Genomic DNA, 15,318 nt, shown 5'->3' on the forward strand with positions numbered 1-15,318 from the left:
GGGAGATTGATGAGTTTGAAAAACTCCAAATTAAATTAGTGATGATCAAACATTATTAATATGATTAATTGCAAAATTACTAATTTGATTTCAATTCATATATGTTGATTAAAATAATTTTGCTATGCAGGTTTCTGCAATTGGGCCGAAAAGAAAAGAAAAATATATAAGCGCAAATTGTATCAAAAATATATTCAGCCTTGGTATTAAATTGTTGTGATTATGGTGGCTGAAATCATGGTTATGTTATATGGGCCAGAAATTGTGACATAAGCCCAATTGGTTATTCCATCAGCCTTGATGCAAGTATATATGATGAGTGGCTGAATTATTACTATAATGTTGAGCCAGATTGGATTATTATTATTAGCCCAAATTACTTTTTTTCTAGATACTAGCTTGCTTGATCCGAAATGAAGAAAAGAGAGAGAGCAAAAGCTTCTTGCTTCCAACGGATCTCTCTTATGTGATGGATTCCAAATTTAATTCAATTATCATTAATGCATTGGAATCATGAGAAAGAAATTGATTTAATTGTGATCATCAATGCTACACGCTACTCAGCAAAAGGGAAGCAAAAGTAACTCATCTTTAATCAATTTGTTCAAATTCACTTGATTGATTTTCTTTCAACTCTCTCTTGTCTCTCATCTCTCTTCTCTATTCGGTCATATCACAGAGGAAATTATGGAAGCTATGGCAAGCTACCGTAGATAAGAAGAAGCAAGCAACAAGACCATTGTAATGATGGCAAGAAAAAGAAAACAAAAAGTAAGTTGTGACTGAGATTTTTCATCACAAATGGTAAGATTTGGTGAAGAGATCTCAGCTTCTCCATACCAAAAATAGATGAAGAAGATTTCGGTCAGAGGAAGAAGATCTCAGAGGGATGGCTTGTCTTTGCTTTTGTGTTCACTCATCACAGAAGGTAGCTAGGGTGGCTACGTGAGGAAGGAAGCAAAAGTGGAGCAGGAGGAGCTGTCATACATCAAGAAGCATCAAGGGCTAGGAGTCCTTCTTGGAGTGCAAGTCAAGTTGGATGGCTCAGATTGATGAAGCTTAGTGTAAAGAAAAGACTCAGAGGTATTTGCATGTTGGTTCTAGCATGCGGTTATCTCTCTTCTCTCTCTGGCCGAATCGATTTGCATGAAGAAGAAGAAGTTTGGCTTGGTTCATTTGGTTTCAACCATGGAGGCTTCCCCCTATATATATAAGGGAGAACAGCCAGGGCTTGAAGCAAGGAAAAGAGTGAGCACAGAGTTCCTATAGCTCCCCAAGCTAACAGAAGTTATTCTTCTTCAATGTTTTCTGTTTTGTATTTTTCTGTTTAATTTTGTCTGTCTTGAGTCTCATGAAAAAAAGAAAACAATGAGGTTTGTAAGAAAAAGTCATAGAGCAGAAAAAGGTAGAGAGTGCAAAATTAAAAGAAAAAGTCATAGATGTCCTTATAGGTCCCTTGTACATCTGTGTTGTGTTTCATGATTCTGTGGAAATCTCTTTGCAAGTTGGGTTAGCACTTAGCAGTTGAAAGCTTGGCAGTGACCAAGTCAAGTTCAGGATTGGGGTTTAGATTCTGGACTTGTCCCGGATAGGAAGGGTAGTTCATAGGGAGAATTGGTGTTTGTATTCAAGGATGATTATAGTGAAATTCCATCATTGTTGTGATGGAGACTGGATGTAGGCTGCATTGCACTTGGCAGCTGAACCAGGATATATCTTGGTGTGATTCTCTCTCTTTCTTCTACTCCATTTCTGTTTCTGCTGCATAAGAGACAAAACCGAAAAATATCTCATGCCAGGTGACGAGATAAAAAGAAAAGTCTCATGGCTGGGTACGAGACAAAAATCAAAAAGTCTCTAGAAGTTGTTTCAAGGACCAGCAAGTTTTAATAAGCAAAAAAAGGGGGCTAAAATTCAACCCCATTCTCTTAGCCACTGAAAATCATCACTATTAATGTAATAAATTTTGGATTTAAAATATTTAAAAAATATCAAAATCTCAATAGGTACATATATTTTATATTATTCTCTTTTTTTAAACTAGAATAATTATTCCTAATTTATACATAAAAAAGATTATTAAAAGGTCATTTAATCAAATGGACTAAACGGTGGAGTGTGTAACTGGTATGCAAAATTGTTACTCTGAGGTTGTAAAATTTGTTTTTCGTTTTCTCCCTGGCAATGGCGCCAATAACTGGTGCACAATACCATGGTCCAAACATAACTTCACAACTTCGCACAACTAACCAGCAAGTGCACTGGGTCGTCCAAGTAATAAAACCTTACGTGAGTAAGGGTCGATCCCACGGAGATTGTTGGTATGAAGTAAGCTATGGTCATCTTGTTAATCTCAGTCAGGCGGATATCAAATGGTTATGGAGTTTTCGAATAATAATAATAAATAAATAGAAAATAAAGATAGAAATACTTATGTAATTCATTGGTGAGAATTTCAGATAAGCGTATAGAGATGCTTTCGTTCCTCTGAATCTCTGCTTTCCCACTGTCTTCATCCAATCAGTCTTACTCCTTTCCATGGCAAGCTTTCTGTAAGGGCATCACCGTTGTCAATGGCTACATCCCATCCTCTCTGTGAAAATAGTCCAAATGCTCTGTCACAGCATGGCTAATCATCCGAAGGTTCTCGATCATACTGGAATAGGATTTACTATCCTTTTGCGTCTGTCACTACGCCCAGCACTCGCGAGTTTGAAGTTCGTCACAGCCATCCCTTCCCAGATCCTACTCGGAATACCACAGACAAGGTTTAGACTTTCCGAATCTCAGGAATGGCCATCCATGGGTTCTAACTTATACCACGAAGATACTAATAACTCGGACTTGGTCCCCTATATTAGATATCTAAGAGATACTCATTCTAGCTTGGTTGCATGTAGAACGGAAGTGTTTGTCAGGCACGCGTTCATAAGTGAGAATGATGATGAGCGTCACATAATCATCACATTCATCATGTTCTTAGGTGCGAATGGATATCTTGGAAGCGGAATAAGTTGAATTGAATAGAAAATAGTAGTACTTTGCATTAAATCATGAGGAACAGCAGAGCTCCACACCTTAATCTATGGAGTGCAGAAACTCTACCGTTTGAAAATACATAAGTGATAATGGTCCAGGCATGGCCGAATGGCCAGCCCCCATGAAAGTCTATGATAGCATAAAACTGATCAAAGATGATCCGAAGATGTAAATACAATAGTAAAAAGTCCTATTTATACTAGACTAGCTACTAGGGTTTACAGAAATAAGTAATTGATGCATAAATCCACTTCCGGGGCCCACTTGGTGTGTGCTTGGGCTGAGCTTGAATGTTACACGTGCAGAGGCTTCTTCTAGAGTTGAACACCAAGTTGTAACGTGTTTTTGGCGTTCAACTCTGGTTCGTGACGTGTTTCTGGCGTTTAACTCTAGACTGCAGCGTAGAATTGGCGTTCAATACCCTTTTGCATCGTCTAAACTCAGCCAAAGTATGGACTATTATATATTTCTGGAAATCCTTGGATGTCTACTTTCCAACGCAATTGGAAGCGCGCCATTTTGAGTTCTGTAGCTCCAGAAAATCCACTTTGAGTGCAGGGAGGTCAGAATCCAACAGCATCAGCAGTCCTTCTTCAACCTCTGAATCTGATTTTTGCTCAAGTCCCTTAATTTCAGCCAGAAAATACCTGAAATCACAGAAAAACACACAAACTCATAGTAAAGTCCAGAAATGTGAATTTAACATAAAAACTAATAAAAACATCCCTAAAAGTAACTAGATTCTACTAAAAACATACTAAAAATCATGCCAAAAAGCGTATAAATTATCCGCTCATCACAACACCAAACTTAAATTGTTGCTTGTCCCCAAGCAACTGAAAATAAAATAGGATAAAAAAGAAGAGAATATACTATAAAGTCCAAAATATCAATGAAACATAGCTCCAATCAGATGAGCGGGACTTGTAGCTTTTTGCCTCTTGAATAGTTTTGGCATCTCACTTTATCCATTGAAGTTCAGAATGATTGGCATCTATAGGAACTTAGAGTTCAGATAGTGTTATTGATTCTCCTAGTTCAGTATGTTGATTCTTGAACACAGCTACTTTATGAGTCTTGGCCGTGGCCCTAAGCACTTTGTTTTCCAGTATTACCACCGGATACATAAATTCCACAAACACATAGCTGGGTGAACCTTTTCAGATTGTGACTCAGCTTTGCTAAAGTCCCCAATTAGAGGTGTCCAGGGTTCTTAAGCACACTCTTTTTTTTGCTTTGGACCTTGACTTTAACCGCTCAGTCTCAAGTTTTCACTTGACACCTTCACGCCACAAGCACATGGTTAGGGACAACTTGGTTTAGCCGCTTAGGCCAGGATTTTATTCCTTTAGGCCCTCCTATCCACTGATGCTCAAAGCCTTGGGATCCTTTTTATTTACCCTTGCCTTTTGGTTTTAAGGGTTATTAGATTTTTGCTCTTGCCTTTTGGTTTTAAGAGCTTTTGGCTTTTTCTGCTTGTTTTTTCTTTTTCTATTTATTTTTTTTTTTGCCATTTTTTTCTGTAAGCTTTGTATTCACTGCTTTTTCTTGCTTCAAGAATCATTTTTATGATTTTTCAGATTATCAAATAACATGTCTCCTGTTCATCATTCTTTCAAGAGCCAACATATTTAACATTCTAAAACACCAACATTCAAAAGACATATGCACTGTTCAAGCATTCATTTAGAAAACAAAAAGTATTGTCACCACATCAATATAATTAAACTAAGTTCAAGGATAAATTTGAAACTCATGTACTTCTTGTTCTTTTGAATTAAAAACATTTTTCATTTAAGAGAGGTGATGGATTCATAGGACATTCATAACTTTAAGACAAATTTACTAAATACTAATGATCATGTAATAAGACACTAACATAGATAAGCACTTAACATAGAAAACGAAAAACAGAGAATGTAAGAACAAGGAATGAGTCCACCTTAGTGATGGTGGCGTTTCCTTCTTGAGGAACCAATGATGTCTTTGAGCTCTTCTATGTCTCTTCCTTGTCTTTGTTGCTCCTCCCTCATTGCTCTTTGATCTTCTCTAATTTCATGAAGGATGATGGAGTGCTCTTGATGTTCCACCCTTAATTGTCCCATGTTGGAACTCAGTTCTCCTAGGAAGGTGTTGATTTGCTCCCAAAAGTTCTGTGGAGGAAAGTGCATCCCTTGAGGCATCTCAGGGATTTCTTGGTGATGAGCTTCTTCATGCGTCTCTTGAGATCCATGAATAGGCTCTCTTGTTTGCTCCATCCTTTTTTTAGTGATGGGCTTGTCCTCATCAATGAGGATATCTCCCTCTATGTCAATCCCAGCCGAATTGCATAGATGGCAAATGAGGTGAGGAAAAGCTAACCTTGCCATAGTGGAGGACTTGTCAGCCACCTTGTAGAGTTCTTGAGGTATAATCTCATGAACCTCTACCTCTTCTCCAATCATGATGCTATGGATCATGATGGCCTTATAGTAACTTCAGACCGGTTGCTAGTGGGAATGATTGAGCGTGGAATGAACTCCAACCATCCTCTAGCTACAGGCTTAAGGTCCAGTCTTCTCAGTTGAACCGGTTTGCCTTTTGAGTCAATCTTCCATTGAGCTCCTTCCACACATATGTCCATGAGGACTTGGTTCAACCTTTGATCAAAGTTGACTCTCCTTGTGTAGGGGCGTGCATTCTCTTCCATCATTGGCAAGTTGAACGCCAACCTCACATTTTCCGGACTAAAATCTAAGTAATTCCCCCGAACCATGGTAAGATAATTCTTTGGGTTTGGGTTCTTACTTTGATTATGGTTCCTAGTGATCCATGCATTAGCATAGAACTCTTGAACCATTAGAATTCTGACTTGTTGGATGGGGTTTGTTAGAACTTCCCAACCTCTTCTTTGGATTTCATGTCGGATTTTTGGATACTCATTTCTCTTGAGTTTGAAAGGGACCTCGGGGATCACCTTCTTCTTGGCCACAATATCATAGAAGTGGTCTTGATGGGCTTTGGAGATGAATCTTTCCATCTCCCATGACTCGGAGGTGGAAGCTTTTGTCTTCCCTTTCCCTTTTCTAGAGGATTCTCCGGTCTTAGGTGCTATCAATGGTAATGAAAAAACAAAAAGCTTATGCTTTTACCACACCAAACTTAGAATATTGCTCGCCCTCGAGCAAGAGAAGAAAGAAGAGATGAAGAAGAAGAAGAAATGGAGGAGAGGGAGAGAGGGTTGTGTTTCGGCCAAGAAGGGGAAGAGAGGGTTGTGTTGTGTGAAAATAAAGAAGAATGGAGGTGTTTATATAGTGTAGGGAGAGGGGTTAGGTTCGGCCATTTAGGGTGGGTTTGGGTGGAAAAGTGATTTTGAATTTTGAAGGTAGGTGGGGTGTATGAAGTAGGTTTATGGGGAAGAGTGGTTGGATGTGAGTGGTGAATAGGTAATAGGGAAGAGAGCTTGAGGTGATTGGTGAAGGGTTTTGGGGAAGGGTGTTTATTGGGAAGAGAGGATGAACATTGAGAAGAGGGAAGAGTATGAGTGGAGGTAGGCGGGGATCCTGTGGGGTCCACAGATGCTGAGATGATCCTGTGGAGTCCACAGATCCTGAGGTGTCAAGGAATTGCATCCGTGCACCATTTAGGCATGTAAAATACATTTGCATGCAATTCTGGCGTTTAAACGCCGAATTGATGCTTGTTCTGGGCGTTCAGCGCCCATCTGCAGCATGTTTCTGGCGTTTAACGCTAGTTCTATGCTTGTCTTTAGCGTTCAGCGCCAGCTTTCCTCAGTGTGCATTCCTGGCGTCTGAACGCCAGGATGCTGCTTGTTTTGGGCGTTCAACGCCAGATCCATGCTCTGTTCTGGCGTTGAACGCCAGCCAGATGCTCCTTACTGGCGTTTAAACGCCAGTAAGTCCTTCCTCCAGGGTGTGATTTTTCTTCTGCTATTTTTTTATTCTGTTTTTAATTTTTGTATTTATTTTGTGACTCCACATGATCATGAACCTAATAAAACATGAAAGAACAACAAAATTAAAATAAAATTAGATAAATAAAAATTGGGTTGCCTCCCAACAAGCGCTTCTTTAATGTCAATAGCTTGACAGTGGGCTCTCATGGAGCTTCACAGATGTTCAGAGTATTGTTGAGACTCCCCAACACCAAACTTAGAGTTTGGATATGGGAGTTCAACACCAAACTTAGAGTTTGATTGTGGCCTCCCGACACCAAACTTAGAGTTTGACTGTGGGGGCTCTGGTTGACTCTGTTTTGAGAGAAGCTTATTGTGCCTCTTTTCCATGTTTACAGAAGGATGTCCTTGAGTTTTAAACTCAAGGGAGTCCTCATTCAATTGAAGGACTAGTTCACCTCTGTTAACATCAATCACAGCTCTTGCTGTGGCTAGGAAGGGTCTTCCAAGGATGATGGATTCATCCTCATCCTTCCCAGTATCTAGGATTATGAAATCAGCAGGGATGTAAAGGCCTTTAACCTTTACTAATATGTCCTCTACTTGTCCATAAGCCTGTTTTCTGGAATTGTCTGCCATCTCTAATGAGATTTTAGCAGCTTGTACCTCAAAGATTCCCAGTTTCTCCATTACAGAGAGTGGCATGAGATTTATTCCTGACCCAAGGTCACATAGAGCCTTCTCAAAGGTCATGGTGCCTATGGTACAAGGTATTAGGAACTTTTCAGGATCCTGTTTCTTCTGAGGCAATCTCAGTTGATCTAATGCATTTAGTTCATTGGTGAACAAGGGAGGTTCATCTCCCCAAGTCTCATTACCAAATAAATTGGCATTCAGCTTCATGATTGCACCAAGGAACTTGGCAACTTGCTCTTCAGTGACATCCTCATTCTCTTCTGAAGAGGAATACTCATCAGAGCTCATGAAGGGCGTAAGGAGGTTTAATGGAATCTCTATGGTCTCTAGATGAGCCTCAGAGTCCCTTGGTTCCTGAAAGGGAAACTCCTTGTTGATCACTGGACGTCCCAGGAGGTCTTCCTCCTTAGGATTCACGTCCTCCCCTTCCTCTCTAGGTTCGGCCATGTTGACTATGTCAATGGCCTTGCACTCTCCTTTTGGATTTTCTTCTGTATTGCTTGGGAGAGCACTAGGAGGGGTTTCAGTGATCTTCTTACTCAGATGGCCCACTTATGCCTCCAAATTTCTAATGGAGGACCTTGTTTCATTCATGAAACTCAGAGTGGCCTTAGATAGATCAGAGACTAAGTTTGCTAAATTAGAGGTACTTTGTTCAGAGTTCTCTGTCTGTTGCTGAGTGGATGATGGAAAAGGCTTGCTGTTGATAAACCTGTTTCTTCCACCATTATTAAAGCCTTGTTGAGGCTTTTGTTGATCCTTCCATGAGAGATTTGGATGATTTCTTCATAAGGGGTTATAGGTGTTTCCATATGGTTCACCCATGTAATTCACCTCTGCTATTGCAGGGTTCTCAGGATCATAAGCTTTTTCTTCAGAAGATGCCTCTTGAGTACTGTTGGATGCAACTTGCATTCCATTCAGACTCTGAGAAATCATATTGACTTGCTGAGTCAATATTTTATTCTGAGCCAATATGGCATTCAGAGTATCAATTTCAAGAACTCCCTTCTTTTGAGGCGTCCCATTACTCACAAGATTCCTCTCAGAAGTGTACATGAACTGGTTATTAGCAACCATGTCAATGAGTTCTTGAGCTTCTGCAGACGTTTTCTTTAGGTGAATGGATCCACCTGCAGAAGTATCCAATGACATCTTAGCTAATTCAGACAGACCATCATAGAATATATCCAGGATGGTCCATTCTGAAAGCATGTCAGAAGGACACTTTTTGGTCAGTTCCTTGTATCTCTCCCAAGCTTCATAGAGGGATTCACCTTCTTTCTGTCTAAAGGTTTGAACATCCACTCTAAGCTTACTCAGCTTTTGAGGAGGAAAGAACTTGGCTAAGAAAGCCTTGACCAGCTTATCCCAAGAGTTCAGGCTATCCTTAGGTTGAGAATTCAACCATATTCTAGCTCTGTCTCTCACAATAAAAGGGAAAAGCATGAGCCTGTAGACTTCAGGATCTACTCCATTAGTCTTAACAGTATCACATATCTACAAGAATTTAGTTAAGAACTGAAAAGGATCTTCAGATGGAAGTCCATGAAACTTGCAGTTTTGTTGCATCAGAGAAACTAATTGAGGTTTCAGCTCAAAGTTGTTTGCTCCAATGGTAGGGATGGAGATGCTTCTTCCATGTAAATTGGAATTAGGTGCAGTAAAGTCACCAAGCATCCTCCTTGCATTATTATTATTTTCGGCTGCCATCTCCTCTTCTTGTTCGAAAATTCCTGTAAGGTTGTCTCTGGATTGTTGTATTTTAGCTTCTCTTAGTTTCCTTTTCAGAGTCCTTTCAGGTTCAGGATCTGCTTCAACAAGAATGTTCTTGTCCTTGCTCCTGCTTATATGACAAAGAAGGGAATAACAAAGAAAATATGGAATCCTCTGTGTCACAGTATAGAGATTCCTTTGTGTGAGTAGAAGAAGAAAAGAATGTAATGTAAGGAAAGAGAAGGGAGGAGAATCCAAACACAAGGGTGAGGAGAGCAGAGATATGAGATGAAGAGAAGTGTTAGTAAGTAATTAAATAAATAGAAGAAGATGAGGGAGAGGGAATTTCGAAAATTGATTTTGAAAAATAGTTAATGATTTTCGAAAATTAAAGGAAAATTGAAATTAAAATTAAAATTTAAACAATTAATTAATTAAAAAGAATTTTTGAAAAAGAGGGAGGTATTTTCAAAAATTAGAGAGGGATAGTTAGTTAGGTAATTTTGAAAAAGATAAGAAACAAACAAAAAGTTAATTAGTTAGTTGAAACAAATTTGAAAATCAATTTTGAAAAGATAAGAAGATAAGAAGTTAGAAAAGATATTTTAAAATCAAATTTTTGAAAAAGATATGTTTTAAAAAGATATGATTAAAAAGATATGAAAAAAAAGATAAGATAAAAAAGATATTTTTGAAAAGATATGATTGAAATTAGTTTTGAAAAAGATTTGATTTTTAAATTCACAATTAATGACTTGATTCACAAGAAATCACAAGATATGATTCTAGAACTTAAAGTTTGAATCTTTCTTAACAAGTAAGTAACAAACTTGAAATTTTTGAATCAAAACATTAATTGATAATATTTTCAAAAATTATGAGATAAAATTAAGAAAAAGATTTTTGAAAAATATTTTTGAACTTTTCGAAAATAAATAAGAAAAATGAAAAAGATTTGATTTTTGAAAAAGATATGATTTTTAAATTGAAAATTTGATTTGACTCATAAAAACAACTAGATTTTAAAAATTTTTTAAAAAGTCAATCCAAATTTTCGAAATTTATGAGTGAAAAAGGGAAAGATATTTTTTTGAATTTTGAATTTTTAATGATGAAAGAGAAAAACATGAAAATGATGCAATGCATGAAAATTTTGGATCTAAACATGTGTTGTATGCAAGAACACCATGAATGTCAAGATGAACACCAAGAACACTTTGAATGTCAAGATGAACATCAAGAGCTTATTTTTGAAAAATTTTCAAGAAAAGAAAACATGCAAGACACTAAACTTAGAAATTTTTCATGTATAGACACTATGAATGCAAGAATACATATGAAAAACAAGAAAAGACACAAAACAAGAAAATATGAAGATCAAACAAGAAGACTGGCCAAGAACAACTTGAAGATCATGAAGAACACTATGAATGCATGAATTTTTGAAAAAAATGCATAAATTTTTTTAGAAAAAAATGCAATTGACACCAAACTTAAAAATTGACTCAAGACTCAAACAAGAAACACAAAATATTTTTTATTTTTATGATTTTATAAAATTTTTGGATTTTTCGAAAATTAATGTGAAAAAGAAAAATAAGGATTCCAAAATTTTTAAAATGAATTCCAGGAATCTTGCACTCTTAGTCTAAAGCTCCAATCTGAGGGTTAGACATGGCTTAATAGCTAGCCAAGCTTTAGAAGATACAAATCAGTCATACAACAGCAGGTGGATTAGGAACAGCTAGCTTGCTCTTGTGATGATGGTTTGGAAGCCTCACTCCAAAAGAATTTAGACATGGCTTTACAGCCTGCCAGGCTTCAACATGCTTCATGAAACACTAGAATTCATTCTTAAAAATTCTGAAATAATTTTCGAAAACAAAGGGAAAATTTTTGAAAGATTTTTGAAAAATTTTTTGAAAACTTTTTGAAAATAAAATTAGAAGAAAATTACCCAATCTGAGCAACACGATGAATCGTCAGTTGTCCAAACTCGAACAATCCCCGGCAACGGCGCCAAAAACTTGGTATGCGAAATTGTTACTCTCAGGTTGTAAAATTTGTTGTTCGTTTTCTCCCTGGCAATGGCGCCAATAACTGGTGCACAATACCATGGTCCAAACATAACTTCACAACTTTGCACAACTAACCAGCAAGTGCACTGGGTCGTCCAAGTAATAAAACCTTACGTGAGTAAGGGTCGATCCCACAGAGATTGTTGGTATGAAGCAAGCTATGGTCATCTTGTTAATCTCAGTCAGGTGGATATCAAATGGTTATGGAGTTTTTGAATAATAATAATAAATAAACAGAAAATAAAGATAGAAATACTTATGTAATTCATTGGTGAGAATTTCAGATAAGCGTATAGAGATGCTTTCGTTCCTCTGAATCTCTGCTTTCCTGCTGTCTTCATCCAGTCAGTCTTACTCCTTTCCATGGCAAGCTTTCTGTAAGGACATCACCATTGTCAATGGCTACATCACATCCTCTCTGTGAAAATGGTCCAAATGCTCTGTCACGGCATGGCTAATCATCTGGAGGTTCTCGATCATACTGGAATAGGATTTACTACGCCCAGCACTCGCGAGTTTGAAGTTCGTCACAGCCATCCCTTCCCAGATCCTACTCGGAATACCACAGACAAGGTTTAGACTTTCCGAATCTCAGGAATGGCCATCCATGGGTTCTAACTTATACCACGAAGATACTAATAACTCGGACTCGGTCCCCTGTATTAGATATTTAAGAGATACTCATTCTAGCTTTGTTGCATGTAGAACGGAAGTGTTTATCAGGCACGCGTTCATAAGTGAGAATGATGATGAGCGTCACATAATCATCACATTCATCATGTTCTTGGGTGCGAATGGATATCTTGGAAGCGGAATAAGTTGAATTTAATAGAAAATAGTATTACTTTGCATTAAATCATGAGGAACAGCAGAGCTCCACACCTTAATCTATGGAGTGCAGAAACTCTACCGTTTGAAAATACATAAGTGATAATGGTCCAGGCATGGCCGAATGGCCAGCCCCCATGAAAGTCTATGATAGCATAAAACTGATCAAAGATGATCCGAAGATGTAAATACAATAGTAAAAAGTCCTATTTATACTAGACTAGCTACTAGGGTTTACAGAAATAAGTAATTGATGCATAAATCCACTTCCGGGGCCCACTTGGTGTGTGCTTGGACTGAGCTTGAATGTTACACGTGCAGAGGCTTCTTCTGGAGTTGAACGCCAAGTTGTAACGTGTTTTTGGCGTTCAACTCTGGTTCGTGACGTGTTTCTGGCGTTTAACTCCAGACTGCAGCGTAGAACTGGCGTTCAACGCCCTTTTTCATCATCTAAACTCGGCCAAAGTATGGACTATTAAATATTGATGGAAAGCCTTGGATGTCTACTTTCCAACGCAATTGGAAGCGTGCCATTTTGAGTTCTGTAGCTCCAGAAAATCCACTTTGAGTGCAGGGAGGTCAGAATCCAACAGCATCAGTAGTCCTTCTTCAACCTCTGAATCTGATTTTTGCTCAAGTCCCTCAATTTCAGCCAAAAAATACCTGAAATCACAGAAAAACACACAAACTCATAGTAAAGTCCAGAAATGTGAATTTAACATAAAAACTAATAAAAACATCCCTAAAAGTAACTAGATTCTACTAAAAACATACTAAAAACAATGCCAAAAAGCGTATAAATTATCCGCTCATCAGTAACTCCTCATGCTAAATGGTGGGAGCATCATCTCCTTCAATCCTTATTCTTTTATTTTTGTCGGTCATGCATCGTCTCTTTCAATTCTCTTTTTTTTTTTTTGTCAAAGCTCAAAACAATTCTCCAGATGTTCTTGCATTGCTTTGATGATCCATTTAAATGCAAAATCCAAACAATTTTTTTTATATCAAAACATGATGATAAAAAAAAGTTTAAAACAGACTGCATAATCTCATATTATACAAAAACAAAAAGTTTATTTATCCTGAGTAAGCCCGAAAAATTTCAGCTCAATTTTCAAAAACTATAATCACTCACATTAATACAATTGTTTTCCTAAATTAAATGTGCAACCAACTATGACAATCTATCTGTATCATCCTACAATGACAGTCTTTTAGATTTGCAGTTCTATATAGTTATGTTTGGTTTTGAGAATAGGATAAGACAAAAAGATACTGAGAAGAAGACATAAAAAATAGAGACAAAATTTAGAGTTTTTATATTTTGTTTGGGGATAAAATAAAATAAATTATAAAAATTTAATTTATTCTATTTTTTTATTTAAAAAGTTTGAAAACAAAAATATAATAATAAAAAATATAATTATAAAAAAATAAAAAATAAGTTATGTCCTTTATTAGTATTTTTGTGTTCTTCCTATCAGAATAAACACAAAATATATTAATTTAATATTTCTGAACACAGTATCTCTATCCATATATCATCAAACACAATTTTATATTTCAATGTCCTATTCTTATAAACAAACACAACCTATGTTAAAAGAAGCTACACGTTGGTGCTTGGTACCCACAGCTCAACATTCATACCAGAGAATTTCCCAAGAATGAAATGAAAAATGTTATGCCGGCAGCTAGAGAATGCATAATAAAACTATAATGTATTAATTTTCCTTTTCAATAGCTAAGCATTTTGGGAGAAAATAAAAAATGAAAAATATTATATATGTTGATGTGTATTTTTGAAAAACAAATTCCAAACACACGAATCTCACCGGCAAGTGTACCGGGTCGCATCAAGTAATAAAACTCACGGGAGTGAGGTCGATCCCACAGGGATTGAAGGATTGAGCAATTTTTGTTTAGTGGTTGATTTAGTCAAGCAAATCAAGATTTGGTTGAGTGATTTGTAATTAACTGAAATTTAAATTGCATGAAAATTAAAAGGAGAGGGATAATTGCAGTAAAGTAAAGAGAACAGAAAATAAAAGTGCTGAATCTTAAAGAACAAGAAATTAAATGGCAGAAACTTAGAACGCAAGAAATGTAAATTGCAGAATCTTAAAATGTAAGAAATGTAAATTGCTTGAATTATAAAAGGAGTTGGGAATTGGGATTGCAGAAATTAAACACAGAAAAGTAAATTGCAACAAGCAGGGAAGTAAAAGATGAATTTAATTGCAGTAGATCTCAAACAGAAAATGTAAATTGCTTGAAGAAGCGTTCAACAGAGAAATCAAAAGGAAATTTCAGATCTCAGGACCCAAGAGACTAGATAACCAAGTCTAGATATCAATGCCTTCCTAGATCCAAATTCAAAATTCAATTGCAAGAAAAGTAAAGATCAAGCAGTAGAAGAAACACAACCAAATTCAATTTCCAACAGTTGCAGTAAAGTGAGACAGAGAGATCTCAAGGTGAGATTGAGACAGAATTTCCTCAATTCTTCAACCCAAGATTCAAGACAAGTGTAAATGAAATTGAAAACAAGAAAACTAAGAGGAAGAGAATTTGATTCTCCTTCCCCAAGACTCAGAATCTTCAAAATAACTTCTAACCCAAAAGCTCTCCCAAAATCACTCAGCAAAACTAAAAAGGAAAAGCTCCCCCAAAATCACTCAGCAAAACTAAAAAGGAAAAGCTCTATAAAAACTTAAATTCTAAGCTATTTATACACTCTCTTCAAATGATCTTCAAGCCTTGAATTGGGCCTTTGCTCTTGATGGAATTGGGTTGACAAAAGCCTCTGTTGATTGCTCTTGGAGTTGGAGAGAAACCCACTTGTGAACCGGGCCATGAACCAGAAAAGCTTGAGTAAAAGTTTGAGGCAAACTTTTACTCAAGCTTTTCATATCAGCTAGCCTCCTTTGCTGTCATCCACGTTTGAGCCAAAGTTTGAGGTCAAACTTTGAGCCAAACGTGGATCCCTCTTGTATGCCTCTTGGGGTGCTACTTTGTCCTCTTGTCAACGTTGCCAATTTTATGCCCACTATAGACTATTATATA

At 37.0% G+C, this 15,318-nt stretch overlaps 1 non-coding gene across 1 annotated transcript; it reads left to right on the forward strand.

Moving 5' to 3' along the window:
• Positions 1-8,839: 8,839 nt before the first annotated feature.
• LOC112774443 (small nucleolar RNA R71) lies at positions 8,840-8,947 on the forward strand. Its single transcript, XR_003188934.1, has one exon. It is a non-coding gene; the product is annotated as a small nucleolar RNA R71 (small nucleolar RNA).
• Positions 8,948-15,318: the final 6,371 nt, after the last annotated feature.

Source organism: Arachis hypogaea, chromosome 18 (assembly GCF_003086295.3).
Source record: "Arachis hypogaea cultivar Tifrunner chromosome 18, arahy.Tifrunner.gnm2.J5K5, whole genome shotgun sequence".
NCBI lineage: Eukaryota > Viridiplantae > Streptophyta > Magnoliopsida > Fabales > Fabaceae > Arachis > Arachis hypogaea.